General features: G+C 39.9%; 2 protein-coding genes across 4 annotated transcripts in view; both read right to left on the bottom strand.

Moving 5' to 3' along the window:
* LOC311628140 (uncharacterized protein C4orf54) overlaps positions 1-17,225 on the bottom strand; it is a 336,764-nt gene that overhangs the window by 81,772 nt on the left and 237,767 nt on the right. The gene's annotated exons all lie outside the window — the stretch shown is intronic.
* The window catches only part of TRMT10A (tRNA methyltransferase 10A), a 250,251-nt gene that overhangs the window by 81,772 nt on the left and 151,254 nt on the right, over positions 1-17,225 (bottom strand). The gene's annotated exons all lie outside the window — the stretch shown is intronic.

Here is a 17,225-nt window from a genome sequence, read left to right as displayed (position 1 = left end):
ACTCCCTGAGCCCCCAGATCTTGATTAGTTCTATATAACGAGGATTCTTAAAGTTATTTATTAAAAAACTTCCCTAGTTCTTTCCTAATCTAATCAACTGGTACTACGCAAAGAATTTATTTTAAAACAAAATCGAAGTTAATTCACAACAATTTTTAAAATTTACATTTAAATAAAAAAGGAATGCTTATAATATATTTAAAACCACCCATTAAATGAGTACTATTGCTTTAGAAATGTATGCTGGTATGCCATCTTTCCATGCTAAATCTGCTCTAAGGCGTGGCAACTGGTTAAAATTCTTTTCTCTATTCAAACTTAAAAATGCAAGTATGTTTTTTCAAGATACGTTATTATAGACTTGGAAAATGTAAATTTTAAATGTTAATGATGTTGACTCCTCCCCCTGCTAATTCCCAGGTGCTCATCAGACTTTAAATATTGTATTTCATAAGGCTGCGTGTCTTCACCAAGTCCTCCACTGCTTGTCTGTCTGTAGCAGACCCACGACTCACAGAGGGAAGAGTAGAGGGGAAGCCTGGTCTCTATCACACAGCATGGACTCCTGCCTCTTAGACTCTCAGACGTCTGGACAGTACAGATGCTGAAATATAAAATGATTATCTTTAGTGATTTGTGCCCATACCTTCTCAATGAGAACAGGTTAAGCAATTATCTTTCCTATCTGTTATAGCTAAACTGTTGGAAATCCTTTCAGGTCTGAGGTCCATACCAGTGAACTTTCCTTCTTGTGGATCTTTGGCAAGCACATCTGAAGCAGGCTGACAGGAACAGGGGCTTTCTGGCTGAAGAGAAGGCATGAAGAAGCCTAAGAAGGGGAGCAGGGAATGTGATGCATGGTGCTTAGCTTTCCGTACGCCTAGAGACTGTGGCAATAGGGAAGACCTACTCCCCCACTTTATCCCACAGCCTGGCACTGAGGGTAGAGCAGGTGCCAAGTTCTTAGCTGTGGAATGACCACCTACATTAGTACATGAATAGCAAAGGCTTTCAAAACCATGCAAAGGCATTGACATTTTGGGCAACTTGAGTTTTTGCAGCTTAGTGAAGGCCTGACCACTATGGTAAAATACAGGAATGCAGGAGACCTGTTTCCATGCTACTGTGTTAACACGCCCAGGGGATAGATGGCTGGACTGAACTAGGTAATGCTCTGGGCAATGAGAGGGAGGGGAGATGGAGGAGACCCTGGGGTTGCATCCCTGGGCTCAGCATCTGTTTGCATGTGGTGGGCAATATGAAGGAGAAGTCCAAGGTGATGTTCCACTGCTGGTCTGTAAAAGCAGAAAGGAGGCATTGCTTGCTGAGGTCAGAGGTACTGGTGGGAGAATGATTTGGAGTGAAGTAAATTTAACGCAAGTGGGACACAAGTGTGGCCATGCAGGAAGTAGGTGGAAATGAAGAGCTTGGGTTTATAAAGCTCCACTTGTGATGTTGGAAGCAAAATCCTTGAGAGCAGAATGTATGTTTCCAACTGGTCGTGTGAAGCTACTTGTTTGGCTTAACTGAGTGAAGGTTGTTCTGGCCGTTTAACCCATTGTTTTCTTGCTTAAAAGCAGTTTGAATGTGTGTTCATAATACAGTGACCTGGTAATCTAGACCAGATGGAGAGACACCAGATAACATTGGAAAAGCACTCAAGGGGAAACTTAGTGGAATCTGGATCTCAGGTTAATGCACAGTTAGTTTCTGCTGCTAATGAAACCCATGTCCTTGGAACACAGTGGCTGTTCAATGAGGATGGAAAGACCCAGTGAGTGAAATGTCAATCATCTTGGAGACAAGCCCTCTGATGGTTGTTCCAAGCTTCCATGAGCAGACATGGTGGTGATGTTGGTGTGAATTTTTCTATTCTACCTCTCTCCTTGCCCAACCCTCAGAAGTAACAACAATAGTGACAAGAACACCCATATTTGGCCTTGGCCAGGTGTCTCTGTTGGAGAGTTGTCCTGTACACCAAAAAGCTGTGGGTTTGATCCCCAGATTGGGGCAAGTACAGGAGGCAAACCATCAAAGTTTCTCTCTATATATATAAAAATCCATGCAAACAGCCCAGCCCATGTGCCTCAGTAGTTGAGCGTCGACCTATGAACCAGGAGGTCAGGGTTTTATTCCCAGTCAGGGCTCATGCCCAGGTTGCAGGTTTCATCACCAGTGGGGAGTGTGCAGGAGGCAGCCAATCAATGATTCTTTCCCATCATTGATGGTTCTATCTCTCTCTCCCTCTTCCTTCCTCACTTAAATCAATAAAAATATTTTTAAGATCTATGAAAACATATCCTTAAGTGAGGATTAAAAGGAACACCCAGGTTTGCCTGGAGCCTGCCAGCTCTGTGGGAGGAATTCGGGGCACGGTGAGAAGAACACAGGCTTTGCACTGAGTTTGCATCCTGGTGCTGCCCCTACAAGGTCTGGCAAGTTATTTGCGTCTCACAACTTTAGTTTGTTAAACTGAAGATTGTTATCACATCTCACTTGCAAGTATCCGAAGAAAGCACATTTGAAAAAACACTTTGAAAAGTGTAAAGCAAGAAAATGTTGTGGCATTTCTTGAACAATTTAGCATCTTTATGATGAAAGGAAGATAGCCAACAAAAAAACAATCCGGTGTAGAAAAACCGAAGCCCAGAGAATTTTTTTTTAAAACTGGTTACTATAGGACAACGACGTACTAAGTCTACGAAAAAGTAATCAGATATATCAATCTTGCTAGTTTAAAAATCAGAAATAAAAATTATGAAAGAAACTGGTGTATTTATAAATATTGAGGTTTTCTTTTAAAAGTAGCCTATGAAATGGAGACAAGATCACCATAAATAAAACCTTTTCCCTGAGTAGAGCAGTTCGAGTCCTCCTTGGATTTTTTTTTTTTTAAAGGTAAAACGTGGGTTATCAACTGTTCCAGGTCAAATTTCTTTGCCAGGAAATCAGTCACAACCTGTAAATAAGCACACATTTTCTAATTAGACTTTACTAAAAACTATATTTTATTACATTTGTATGTTGTCTATTCTGCATTTTTACCTTTTCCCCATATTGAACTATTCTCAACTACACACTACTAAGCTATTTTCCCAATGGTCAACTCCCCCATTATACAAAAACATAAGGGAAATGAGCTAGGCAGGAATCTTGGGAAAGAGTATTTCGGGGAGAGGGCAGAATGAATGCAAAGGTGTTGAGGAGTGTTGGCAAGTAAGAACCGTGAGGAGGCCAGTGGTTGGAGCAGAATGAGAACAGAAGAGTAGCAGATGAGGACGGGGCCAGATCACAGGGCACCTTCTGGCCATTGCATGTTTGGGGATTTTATTCTTTGCAAGAAAAGAAGCCATTAGAGCAGCTTCTTTAGTAAACTAATTACTAAAATTCCGTGGCACCCCAAAACAGAGACATTACATTTTCCCCCAATCTGACAAAAAATAAATATAATTTTGATCAACTTACAATAAAAAATAGTAATTAGCTACTCCTTTTGCTCCAAAGTGACTTTTTGAAAAATCAGGTGCCTCTATTTGTGTTTAAGCATTTCTGGTACCAAGAATTAACCAATTGGATACCATTTTATGTGACATAACCAATAAGATGCAACTCTATTATATGACCTATATATTTATGGTTTAAGACAGAGCATTAACACCAGCTGGCTATTAGGTTATATGTTGACATTTTTATTTTTTATTTTTATTTATTTATTTATTTATTTATTTATTTATTTATTTATTTATTATTTATATCTTTTTGGATGTTGACATTTTTAAAATTTGACAATTTAAGGGGAAAGAGGTCAGTGCCCTCGACTAAGTAAGCCAATATTGCGTGTTTTTAAAAATTATTGTGGGCACACCAATGTGCTTCAGGCTACTGGTTGAAAATCGCTGCATTAGAGGGTTTGAGAGAGGCATGACTTGATCTGCCTTCCTTTTTAATAGTCACAATCTGGTTGCTCTATGGGAAAGTTATATATAGGGGACAAAGGCAAAGACAAGGGACCATTTAACAATGCTGAAAGTTGCTAATGTTGGCCTGTACAGGTGATATTGAGAAATGGTCAGATCCTGGGTATATTTTGAAGATAGAGCAAACAGGATTTGCTGAAATATTCATTGCTTGAGATAAAAAGTGTAATGCAAGGTTTTGAGCCTGAATGACAGCAATGATGAAGAGATCACTTACTGAGCCACAGTGGAAAACAATATGGAGTTTCCTCAAAAAATTAAAAATGGAACTCTCACTTGACCCAGTAATCCCACTTCTAGCAATATATCCCAAGAAATCAGAAATACTAATCATAAAGGATATATGTATGTTCATAGCAGCACAATTTATAATAGCTGATCTCTGGAAACAGCCTAAGTGCCCATTAGCAGATGAGTGAATTAAAAAACACTGGTACATCCACACAATGGAATACTATGCTAATGTAAAAAATAATTCTTACCATTCACAACAGCATGGATGGACATGGAGAGCATTATGGAAAGCAAAATAAGCCAGAGAGAGAAAGGTAAATATCACATGATCTCACTCATTTTTTTGAATGATGGTCAGGGTTTTATTCCCAGTTTATGAACAACATAAACTGATGAACAAAAATAGACCTAAAGACAGAGAAGCATCGAACAGACTATCCAACCTCAGAGAGTAGGCAGGGGAGGGTGGGTGATGGGGGCGTAAGAGATCAACCAAAGGAGTTGTATGCATACATATGAGCATAACCAATGGACACAGACTAGGGGTTTGAGGTCATGTGCTGGGGGTGGGAGTGGCTGGGGAGATGCCAATGGGGGAAAGGAGACATATGTAATATTTTAAGCAATAAAGAATTTTTTTTAAAAAGAACTCTGACCCTTTTAACTTTTCCTGAGGATTGGGGTCTCCAACTAGAGTGGAGATGAGATTGTATGCTCAAAGCAGAGGACAATTGTTGAGTAATTTTAGAAACAACAGAAAGGTCATTGCCAATTTGTAAAGACTTAGGAAGTCCAAATTGAGGAATGAATCTTAGCATCCTCTTGGGCCTATTCAGTTCTAAGAGGGTATGGTTCCACCCAGGCCATGAAGTTGTCAGTAAACACAGGTAAGTATTTATTTCCTTGAGAAAGTGGCATTTGAGTAAAATCTACTTGCCAATTTTCTCCTGAGTAGGTTCCCCATCTTTGGCTAGGGGTTAACTGGGCAGAGGATAGAATCCCTTCTCCTGGAGTATTAGTAAAGCACAAGTCACAAGCCATCGTAATTTCCTTGATAGTCTTATGGAGTCCAAATCCTATAAAAGTGCTATCAAGTAGTGAGATATGTATCTCTGTCTAAATGAGACGAATCATGAAACCCCTTAATGATTTCCCATTGAGAGTTTTGAGGAAGGAATAGTCAATGACCTTATTCCCAGGATCCCTCGGGGTTGAGAAAATATCTGAGCCTAGTCACGTTCCTTTCTGTGTATTGTGGCCTCTATTAGCAGACAGCATTCTGTGGGAATAGACCAGGCTGCAGCAGAATCAGCTAGGTTGTTTCCCATAATATCTGTGTCTCCCCTTTGATGCTCTGTCAGTAAATTGCAGCTATTTCCACAGGTTTTAATACAGCTCATAGAAGGTGAGTATTGCCTGGATAGGGGAGTTCTTTGATGGTAAGTGTCCTTGTTCTCTCCATATCGCTGCATGGGCATGCAGGAGGAGGAAGGCGCACTCAGAGTCTGTGTAAACAGTGACTCTTTGTCCCTTGCCCAGATATAGGGCTCTAGTTAAGGCAATGAGCTCAGCCTTCTGGGCAGTAAACCGACACCTGGAATGCCCAGAGGTCGCCCTATCAATCTCTAAAGGGCCATAGGTATCTCTCCTCTTCACCTCTCTCTTTCTATTTCCTTATATTTCTCTTTGTAGCCCAGATCAACTCTGTATAACATTTCAATCCTAGAGCCATCTTCTAAATTCTGCAGAGAGGATAGGATTGGTTCAGTTTAGGTTAGGATGCTTCCCTGTGGAAGGCAGAATAATGGCCCCCAAAGATGTCCACTCTTAATCCCTGAACCTATGAATGAATAAGTTGCCTCTAAAGGGATAGTGCAGATGTGATTAATATAAAGATCTTGAGATGAGAAGATTATCCTGGATGATGGAGCTGAAGCTCATCCAAACACAAGCATTCTTAAAATAGGAGAAGCTTTCCAGGCTGTGGTCAGAGAGAGTAATGTGATTACTGACGACCCTCAGATGGACATATTACAACAGGGGGTGCATTCGATTTCTACTGCTGTTGTAACAAATTACCATCAACTCTTTTGGAAGATTAAGAGGAAGGCAAGAACTAGAATATAATACAGTTTTACAGCTAATAATGAGCAGGGCTGGTATGACTCCAAAGCTTAGGAGGGAAATAACAGCATCTCTATCAGACCCAACTCTTTCCTTTTTGCCTGGAGGCCTCAAAATTGTGCTTCATTTGGAATGGGGGAGGGGGGGTGTCAAATTACTTCCCCAGAGGCTGAGGTGAATATTATTTTTAAACAATCTAGAAAGAAAAATAAATGTAATCTTTACATTTATGCATAAATAGTCTGTGAACTTTAAAGCATGTTGAAAGATGAGGTTCAAAATGAACAGTTGGGAAGGGAATTTAGTCCTAGAACATAGACTGGACCAGAAACAACTTTCTAGAGCAATATTAAATAGTATACAATTAGCATTTCATTTTTATTTTAAGACTGCAGCCAAGTTGTTGAAGGATCTGAAATGCTCACCAATGATGCTGTGGCCGTGGAGCTGAGAGGGAATTTTGTTTGTGTGTCTCCCAAGGGTCTTGGGAAATAACCTAAGAGAAGCCAAACTCCAAAACCACAAAGATCTTCACCCCACTTTTCTCTGTGAGAGCCAGATTACAAACACTCTAAATGTCTCACAAGAGTTTTGTTGATGTGATTAATTGAGCTGATGTAGAAATACCAAATGTTCACAATACTTTAAAATAATACAAAACAATACAAATTCTATTATTGCAAGGAAATGAAAGCACCTTAAAAACAAAAATATAGTACTTTAATAATGGAGATATTTCTCCTCAAAATATATAATATTGTTATTTCCATCAAAAACACGAATTACAACCAATATCTAATATTTATGGAGTGATATATTTGCTGGCTACTTGCATACATTGTCTCATTGAATTAAGTCCTTAAATGAAAGAATGAGATGGTATCATTGTCATGAACATCTAGCAAGGGTGGGGAACCTTTTTTATGCCAAGGGCCATTTGGCACATTTATAATTATTCGAGAGCCATACAAAGTTAGCTTGCTGCATTTGGTCAAACATTTAATTGACCAAAATTCCCTCCCAGGCTAGGGGAAGACAGTTTATTTAAACTTCCCAAAGTGAAACCACTAGTGGTAGGGCCAGTATTCCAGGATGCCTAACTCCAGACTTTAATAACCTGCCTTGCAATAATAAAATAACTCCCACAATGCTCCAGGTGCTGTTCTGAATCTTTTACCTTTAATCCTCACCCTAACTCTGTGGTAGGTTCACTGTCATCCCCTTTTAGAGCTGCATGTTTCTCATCAATGTCTTTCCCATCACTAAAGCCACTTTTGATTTTTGTAGAACATTTTCACAGAACATGTCAACTTTGCTTCCATCTAAGTTGATTGCAAACAAGAGTTGAAGCAGTGCTGGAACCCAGACACATTCCCTACTGAAGTCGTTGGCTTACTCCAGCGTGTGCTAGGGATGCTCAGTGCCTGAGCAGGTCCACTTCCTGGAGCTTTCCCCTCCTAGTCCTGAAAATCCCTTCACTTTCTCCAGGGTGAGAGCCCCTGCTTCCAAGATCTCATTTTTTTTTCTTGAATTAATTTATCAATTTTGGGAAGTTCAACAGGTAGCTCTCCAAGACAAGGTGCACTGGAGGATAAATTTCTTGAATTCTTTTATGTTCTGTTATATTTTCATTCCTGCTACAATACATTTTTTATTGACTGATTTTTTTAAAAAGAGAAATAAAGGAATGGAGTGACAGAAATATCACTTTGTTATTCCACTTACTTATGCACACATTGGTTGTTTCTTGTATGTGCCCTAACTGGGGATCAAATCTGCAACCTTGGCCTATTTAATCATTTTTCCCATTAAAATTTTCCTTTATTTAATATTTGTGAAAGCCTTGAAAGAAACATGGTAATGGAATTGTATTCACTAACATTCTTTAATGATTTGTAAGTACTTGAAATTGAGGGTTTTCAGTTCTGAATGCTATTGTCATGTGGTAGACAGAATTCTCAGGTCACTTCTAAGATTCCCCTGGTGTACATGCCTAGTATGATCCCCTTCACTTAAGTGAAGATGGAACCTTTGAATATAATGGGCATGGGATAGTCAGACCCTTGATTAGATTATGCTAGTTTATGTCATATGACAAATGGTGATGGTTTGGTCAATTCCATGACTGTGTTACATTGTATAAACTGGAGGGGGATTGGAGGTCAGAGGATTAAAATTCAGGAGATTGGATGTGTGAGGGGCTATGGAGTGAGCCACACTGAGATTGCTCCTGGCAAGAGCACAGGATCCTTAGTCCTTCACCCACAGAGAACTGAGCTTAGGTAACAGCAACATGAACTTAGAAGAGGACCCCAAGCTCCAGGACAGAAGCCCGGCTGACACCTTGAATGCAACCTTGAGAGATCCCGAGAGAAACCAGTCTAGCCCTGCCCAGGCTTTTGATCTACAGAAACTATGAGATAATTAATGAATGCTCTTTCTAGACACTAATTTTGTGGTAATTTGTATTGGGCAATAGAAAATACACTTGTGAAGAAATGTTTCATGTAATTATTAGGCACCTCCAGCTGTTAGTTTTTCAAGTACAGTTTCACAGATGAAGAGTAAACTTTAATGTGTAACCAAGGGAGATGTTTAGAAGGGGATCACTTTCAGTAAGAACAGGCTTCAGGGTGTCCTGGAACTTTTGGAATGACGTGAAGGAGATGTGAGTAGAGACAGGAAAGTCATTTGTTAAGATTTTGGCTTGTAGGAAGGCATAGGAGAAACTGACTGTATAATACTGCTTGCTAAGCATATGTTTTCAATGGGAAATTTAGTTTAAAATAGGAAAGATTATAATACAAGAATGGAAATAAGCACAATTTAGAAAGTTTTACATACTGGCTAAAGGTTAAAAGTATTTATTTCTACTTGTAATATATATATACAAAGGAATTTTAAGTAGAACATTTAATTAACAATTTTTTTTTTTTTTTTAGTTCTTAAAATGTAGCAAGGAGACCTGAGGACTCTATTGCCAATAGGGGCCAGAGGCCTCTTCCTCCCAAAGATTACTAATGTCTGGCCCCACAATAACTGTTCCTCTCATCCCCCAGTGTATGTAGAAGATTGGACAAGGGGAAGGGGAAAGTGTCAGCATCATGAGTTGTTGCCCTAGGAGCATTGTAGCTCTTCCCTACCTTCCTTCTTCTCTCTCAGCCTGTGGGAAGAGCTGCAAGACCTGGGCCATCCCAGAGATTTCTACTTTTGTGAGTAATGCACATTATGTATTCACAATGGCTAGGCCCCAAAGTGTTATAATCTGTCAAATTGTTGAAGTCTATTATATAAATCCCCCCCCCCTCCACCGACCCCTCATTACAGGTAAGTAGCTGAATATATTGAACTAGAGGCCCATTGCAGGAAGATTCCTGCAAGGGCTTCCATGGGCTTCCCTCCTGTCACTGCCACTTCTCCTGCCACCCCCACTCCCGCCCCGAACTTTCCCTGACACCTCTCTCACCCAACCCCCAGCCCATGCTTTTCCTCCCACAGATGCTGCCCCCCACCCTCCGCACTTTCCCTCCTGCAGCCGCTGCACCCCCCGCCCCCCCCCCCCCGCGCTTTCCCTCCCACCATTGCTGCCCTGTGTTTTCCCTTCTGCTGCTGACCTGCCCTTTTCTGCCACTACCATCTGACACCTGCCCCACCTGCGCTTTCCCTCCCACAGCCACCTTGCTTTCTGCTTTCCCTCCCTCTTCCTTCTATGCTGTCTTCAGTCTTCACTCCGCTGTCTCTCAGCATATGTAAATTAACCACCATCTTTGTTGGGTTAATTTGCATACTCGCTTTGATTGGCTGTGGGAGTAGTGAAGGTACGGTCAATTACCATTTTTTCTCTTTTATTAGTGTAGATAATATATGTTAGTCTTTTAATGATTTACTTCTCACTTAATGTTTAATTTTGACACTGGTTAAGTACACTCTCCTTCATGAGTCATTATATTTCTTATATACCAATTTCCCAATTGCTCAGATGGTAAACTAATTCATAACAAAAAAATGAAATCCCCTGGCTAGTGTGGCTCAATGGTTGAGGGGCTTCAACCTAAGAAACAGAAGCTCACTGTTCCATTCCCAGTCAGGCACATGATCAGGTTGCAAGCTTGATCCCCAGTGTGGCATGTGCAGGATGCAGCCAATCAGTGATTCTCTCTCATCATTGATATTTCTTTTCTTAAAATATATTTTATTGATTTTTTTACAGAGAGGAAGGGAGACAGATAGTTGGAAACATCGATGAGAGAGAAAGATTAATCAGCTGTTTCCTGCCCACCTCCTACTGGGGATGTGCCAGCAATCAAGGTATATGCCCTTGACCAGAATCGAACCTGGGACCTTTTAGTCTGTAGGCTGACACTCAATCCATTAAGCCAAACTAGCTAGGGCTCATCATTGCCATTTCTATGTCTTTCTCCTTTTCCCTTCCTCTGTGAAACCAATAAAAATACACATATTTTAAAAAAAGAAATAACTTGAAGTGTTATCTTTTCTTCTTTATGTAATACTAATTTTCTAATTAAACTATCATTTAATTAGAGTTCTCCAATTTTTCATCACTTGTCAAAGTAGACAGAAATGTAATTCCTTTTGACAACTGTTTTGGAGAAAAGTTTTTGGTTATTTCACAAGAATTGTGTCTTTAATGATGTGTGGACAACCACAGAATTGAATAGAAATGTAGACCCCAGGCAGCCAGCCAGCAAGACTCATTCATGGGCTTAAAGTCATTTTACTGCACTTGATGAAATCAGATTACACTGATGTGATTTATTGCTCATTGCAAATGTCTATATTGGCAAAAGATTAAGTTGCAAGTCAACATTTACTGGTCCCCTACATTGTAGTGTGTTAGTTGCTAGGAGAATACAAGATTTAGCACCGTAAGGCATAGACCTAGTAAGAGATTCAAGTAAAAGTTAAACATAATTTTATATAATATTTACATAATAAACATATTAAAGGTTATCATAATATTTAAGTTAATATAGCATTGAAGGCAACATGTGAACATTTGACATAGAGCTATAGAACTATCCATTTAGGAGTCAGAGGAGGAGAAATCTCTCACTTCCAATGTCCATGTGGTTATTGTGGGGCAGCCATTGGTGCCTCTTACAGAAATGTCTTAGTGGCTCATATTGTTTCTCCCCTTTTGTTTTTATCACCAAAGTTGATCGACAATGAAATAACAACAATTATTTATCAGCAGCTTATTGCATGCAGGTAGTGTGTCTCAGCAGTGGGTATTAGATGGCATTTTGTGTCCGGCAGGCTTACATGAGGGAGGAGGAAGAGGCTAGATAGTGGGGCTTAAATTCAAATTTTGCTGTGGGGGTCAGGAAGTCTAAAGCAGCCCTATGAAATATATTCATTAGCCTAGAGGCCCGGTGCACGAATTTTGTGCACTGGGTGAGAGGTCTCTCAGCCCAGTCTGTGCCCTCTCATAGTCTGGGACCCCTTGAGGACCAGGCTTAAGCTGGCAGGTGGACACCCCTCTCACAGTCCGAGAACCCTCGCTCCTTACCACCCACCTGCTTGCTGCACTTTAATGCTGCCACAGGGGTGGGAAAGGTTCCTGCCACTGCCACTGTGCTCACCAGCTGTGAGCCCAGCTTCTGGCTGAGTGGTACTCCCCCTGTGGGAATGCACTGACTGTGTTGAGCGTCTGCCCTCTGGTGGTCAGTGCGCATCATAGCGACCAGTCATTCCACTGGTCATTTGCCATTCAGCCAATTTGTATATTAGGGTTTTTTTATATAGGATATAAATTCAAGGGCAAATAACTGAAAACCTGACTGAGAGTGGACTGAATGCCTAGGGGTTCTTTTCCCCCTGGATAATCAGGATTTGGCTGTAGGCATTTTCCTGCATGTGTTTTGTGCATGAGGACCCCAAGGCCACTGTTCCTGAAATTGCTTTACCATTTCCCATATTGTTATTATTGGTTCCAGGGTGGCCGCCCCAGCTCAGGTTATATAATGATGTTTAGGGCAGGCAAAGGGGAGGGAGGAGGTGGAAAACAGGCAATGGAGAAAAAAAGAATAGTGTTAAAAATATAGTACTAATCATACTTTTCTTCATCAAATAGTAGGCAGCTCGATCCCAGAAGGCTGTCAAAATTGTGTTACATCTCTGTTGGCAAGAAGTATGTCATATGGCTGCTCTTTCTTTCACCCTAAAGATAGAAATATATCTCCTCTGCTCTCAGAAATTACATTTATTTTTATGCTTCATACTTTATCTCTGCCTGAAATGGTCCCCCCATCTCCCCTGCCATCCAGGACCTCAAGTCTCATGTCTACTTACTGGACATCTTATGAATGCCTCCTGTCACATCAAAATCTATGTTTCTAAGACATGGCCATTTCTTTTCTTTATAAAAACCCTCTTTCTTTTTGATGCTTACTATATGTTAATGAGATTATTCTTTTTCACCTCTCCTCTGATCTCATCTTTGGTTTCTTATTCTCATAACAGATACTCATTTCTATGAGTCACACGTTATGGCATTTCTCACACCCACCTCTTATGATCCTTTCTCCTCTGTCTCACTCATGTCACACTAAAATTCTCCTCCAATTGATTGCCTTGTTTAGCCTTAGTCTATCCTACCTACTGCTGTTAAATTAATTTTCAAGATTACCACATTTGCCAAACCTTCAATAGTTCTTTTCTTTAGGAAAGGAGCCAAAGCCTATCACTAAGATGACCATAATAAGTCATCTTTCTGCCTGTTCAATCATTTCTCCCAGCTCTCAATCAACTGACTCACTCCTGGTTCCACTGTGAGTAGTGCAAACACCTCTGTCTGTGGCTCTGAGCTGGTATTTTCGCCCTAGCTAAAATGCTCTTTCCATTTCTCCTTCTGTCCTATACTATCGACCTGGGCAATATTATCTATGCCCAAGGACTCAACTAACACCTAGAAGCCAAGCAGATTAATTCCATATTACTTATCATCTCCATTATCTCAAAACCTTCTATTTTGGGCAAGCAGAATAATTGAGATGATTGAGCAAGCAGACTATAGGCTGAGCTTCCAAAGATAACGTCAGGATCCATCTTGCCTTGATTAGGGAGCTGCCAGCTTTTGAGTCCAACTCCAGACCCTATCTATCCTCACAAGGATCCACACCAGTAGAATGGGTCCTCTATATCAAGCAGGTCAAACTCAAAGGCTAACATGGGTTAAATAAACAAGGTTTAAGTTTATGTGGGCCACAAAGAAAAAAAGCTTCAATTTTCATAGAAACATAGGCTAATTTTGTAGGGATGTGATGAATACAAAGGGCTGAAATCAATGAGTAATCATTAACATAAAATAATACAACATTTTACTAAAAATTAATATTTTTTCTTGAACATTAACTTACTAGACACTGAATAACTGCACAAATTAATAAGTGTAATGCAAATAAATCTGTTTTTCTTGTTCTCTGAAAACAAATATTTTCTGTTGCACATACCAAACAAGTTAGTCCAAGATTAATGACATGGCAGTTGGCTGCAAAAATGTTTACTGCTAGTATTAGTGGAGAGAAATGGTGCACAAGATGCCTAAGGGAAATGAATGCAACACGATGATAGTAATTAGTCACTGGCGAATGTTGTAGTTTGTTATTAATACTTATATATAACAGGATATTGTAAAAATTAAGTTATGAAATTTTTATTAAAATATTTATTACATATGGTTATATTGGCTGGCTTCAAAAAAAAATCATTGTGGGCCACATGTGGCCCTCAGGCTGAGAATTTGACATGCTTGCTCTATATCCTGCCTCTTTTGAGAAAGTGCAATTCTTCAGCATGGATTCTCATGATTTTATGGATTAGTATAATTTAATTCACATTTCTGGATCTTGTAATGCTTTGGGAGAGAATTCCATGCTAGGAAAGGAGGACTTACATTATAGGGAATTTTCAAAATGGGAATCAACCTGCAAGCTATATATTTAACTCAGAACTTATTTCCTAGGTGCAGATTTGTATGGACAACTACAGTTGTAAATATTAGAAGTGCTTTGAACTTGTCAGGTCCAATGGTCTTAGCTCCTAAGTTGGTGAAGGGGCCTTTGATCCATACTCAGTTGTCAGGACAGAATGGGCCCACATTCCCTCAGTCCTGGTGCCAAGTCAACTCTATCGATACTTCCTAAGATTATCTCATTCTGATGAAATCCTTCCCCTTGGACACTTCACTAAAATGGGCCCCATCCTCTCTTGTATATATCCTTCTCATTCTGTTTCTCTTTTCACCTCTAATAACCCCACCCATGGGTGCAAGAATGAACTTCTAAAAATGTTAATCTGATCATTTTATCAATCTGCTCAGAATTTTAAAAAAATACATTTTTATTGATTTTAAAGAGGAAGGGAGGAAAAGAGAGAGAGAGAAAGAGAGAGAGAGAGAGAGAGAGAGAGAGAGAGAGAAAGAGAGAGAGAGAGAGAGAGAGATCAATGATGAAAGAGAATAATTGAATGGCTGACTCCTCCTTGCCGCCTACTTGGAATCAAGCCCACAACCCATGATTCAAACCATGACCTTCTGGTTCATAGGTTGACACTCAACCACTGAACCACCTCAGCTGGGCAGAAGATTTGAATAGAGCTCCCTTTATCCAGATGATTAAATCTAAAGCTCTTTTGAGGAATTCAAGAATCATGGTTACCTAACCCAGACATTATCCATTGTGAAGTTTTCAGGTTAGCAATATTAAATGCTTATAATTTCTTAAACACATTCTGCTCTTTCATACTGATCCCTCTATCTGCAGAGCCATCCTCCAATTTTCCTCCTTTGAAACTATTCTTCATCCTTTAAATTTAGGTGTAAATATTTGCTCCTAGGTAGCAATCATTGTAATCACAGAATGCAAAATTCAACTTAAACATTGATATTTTTGCCTTTAGGTATTAGTTTTGGATATAATTGTTATCCATTCCTCTACTTTCTTAAATCCTTTATTTTTCTTCAGAACTATTGCAAAGATGGAGGAAAAGAGGCCAGAGAATTTCAAATATCATTCACATTGAAAAAAACTAACCACCATATTCTTCAAAGTCCTGTCTTTCAATGCCTATGAAGAGGGGAAGGAAGCAAATGAAAAATAATGGATCATTAATAGCTCTAAAATTTTTCTGATACTCATTATAGTTTGAAGATTTTGGAAAGATAAAACAAATGCCTTAGTATTTCCTTTCATTAATGAAGAAATTTACTTCACTTTAGCTTTCTTTCACTTCCAATTTACTGAGGCTTGACGTTCAAAAGAAATACTTAGTTGCCCAGTTATTTTCCAATCTCATTCTCCCATCCATTCTTGTAATCAGAACTAAGGATCAGTACCTGCCGCCATGAAAGCCAAACTCATTAGACAGATGTTGGTGAAAAAGAAAAGGGGATTATTCAAGTGCCAGACACCTTGAGAAGATCAGAAACTCTTGTCACAAAGTCTATCTCTACATCTCTAGAGCAGACAGTTTTTATAAGGTGGGAGAGGGAAAGAAGAATAAAGAGGTCAAGGGGAGGCAGTTGAAGTTTTCTATGTCAGACCAGTACAGACCATTAGGATAAGATCTCAAAAACTGGTCAAGTGATGGTTTGGGTGCATCATCCAGGCCTTTGTCACCCAGTTTTATGGCTCAAGATCAGCAAATTTCTCAGTGCTGGTATGACTTATAGTCAGAGTCTACATGTTCTGAAGTTAGTTCCTAGGATCTTTAAAATTTTTTTTTTACCTTTATTGTTGAAACTATATCAGATGTCCCCATTGACACTTCCACCCACATCCCACTCCTTCTGCTTCACTTCACTGTTGTCCAAGGGTTATGCATGTATAAGTTCTTTGGTTGATCTTTTCATGCCCCCCTCCTTCCTTCCCTCTGAGATTCTCATATAATCATGTTGTTTATCTACAAGCTAAATATTAGTCAGACTCAGCATTTGTAGAAATAATGTCAAATGAAGGGTGTGATGGGTTACAATTCTACACTGTTACACTTTGAAATATGAAATTAGCTTTGAAACAAAAATAATTTTAGTTTATTCTAAATTTAAGTAATAATTTATTATTACTTAATAATTTTAGTAATAATTAAGTAATAATTTATTACTTAAATTTAGAATGAATTAAAATTATTTTTGTTTCAAAGCTATAGTATTGACTCACCCTTAGGGCAATTATATATCTCCAAAAACACTGTGAATGATTGATTTCTGGGTGAGTGGTAGTATATAAAGAACCTATTTATATAAATACTAGGAGCCCTTCCTTGAGGCCCAAACCTGTCTACACAGAGCTCCAGTGCGCCTGGCCCAGCCCCAAAACCCTCTGGCCTTCTCTGGCTGCTTTAAGCCCTGCCCTCAGTTCCTTGAGTGACCTCAGGCTGGCCCCACCTTCTCTGGGTGCCTCCCCACTTCCGCCCTGTCTCTGGAATAACTTGGTGAGAATGGAAGCCTCCTGCCTGCTGCACTATGCCCCTTCCCCTGGCAGTGGGCTGCAGGGCACTCAGAGTGTGAGCAGTGGGTGGTGAAGGACTGATGGGGGGGGCGGGTGCTATGGGCTCTCACCCTTGCCCTCCCCGGAACAGGATGGTCCAGCCTCCTCTGGGCACCTTCCTGCTTCTGCCCCATCTCCAGAGCAATGCTCCAGTTAATACGCTAATGGTCTGTTTGTTATCCTTTATAGCGTCCCAACCATTAGCATATTAGCTCTTTATAAGTATAGATTATTTGGCAATCTCTCTGAACTTGCTTTCTCTCATACTAATCTACTGACTTCTTTGTTGACACACCAAATACTTCAAAGAGCAAGCCTGGACTAGGAGACCAGATGCTTTCTCCCTCTGGTTATCCTCTCTCCTGAGTTAGCATTGTTCCTG

The sequence above is a fragment of the Pipistrellus hanaki genome, assembly GCF_964339955.1.
Source record: "Pipistrellus hanaki genome assembly, chromosome: 1".
NCBI lineage: Eukaryota > Metazoa > Chordata > Mammalia > Chiroptera > Vespertilionidae > Pipistrellus > Pipistrellus hanaki.
This window is presented reverse-complemented; position numbering and strand designations above follow the sequence as displayed.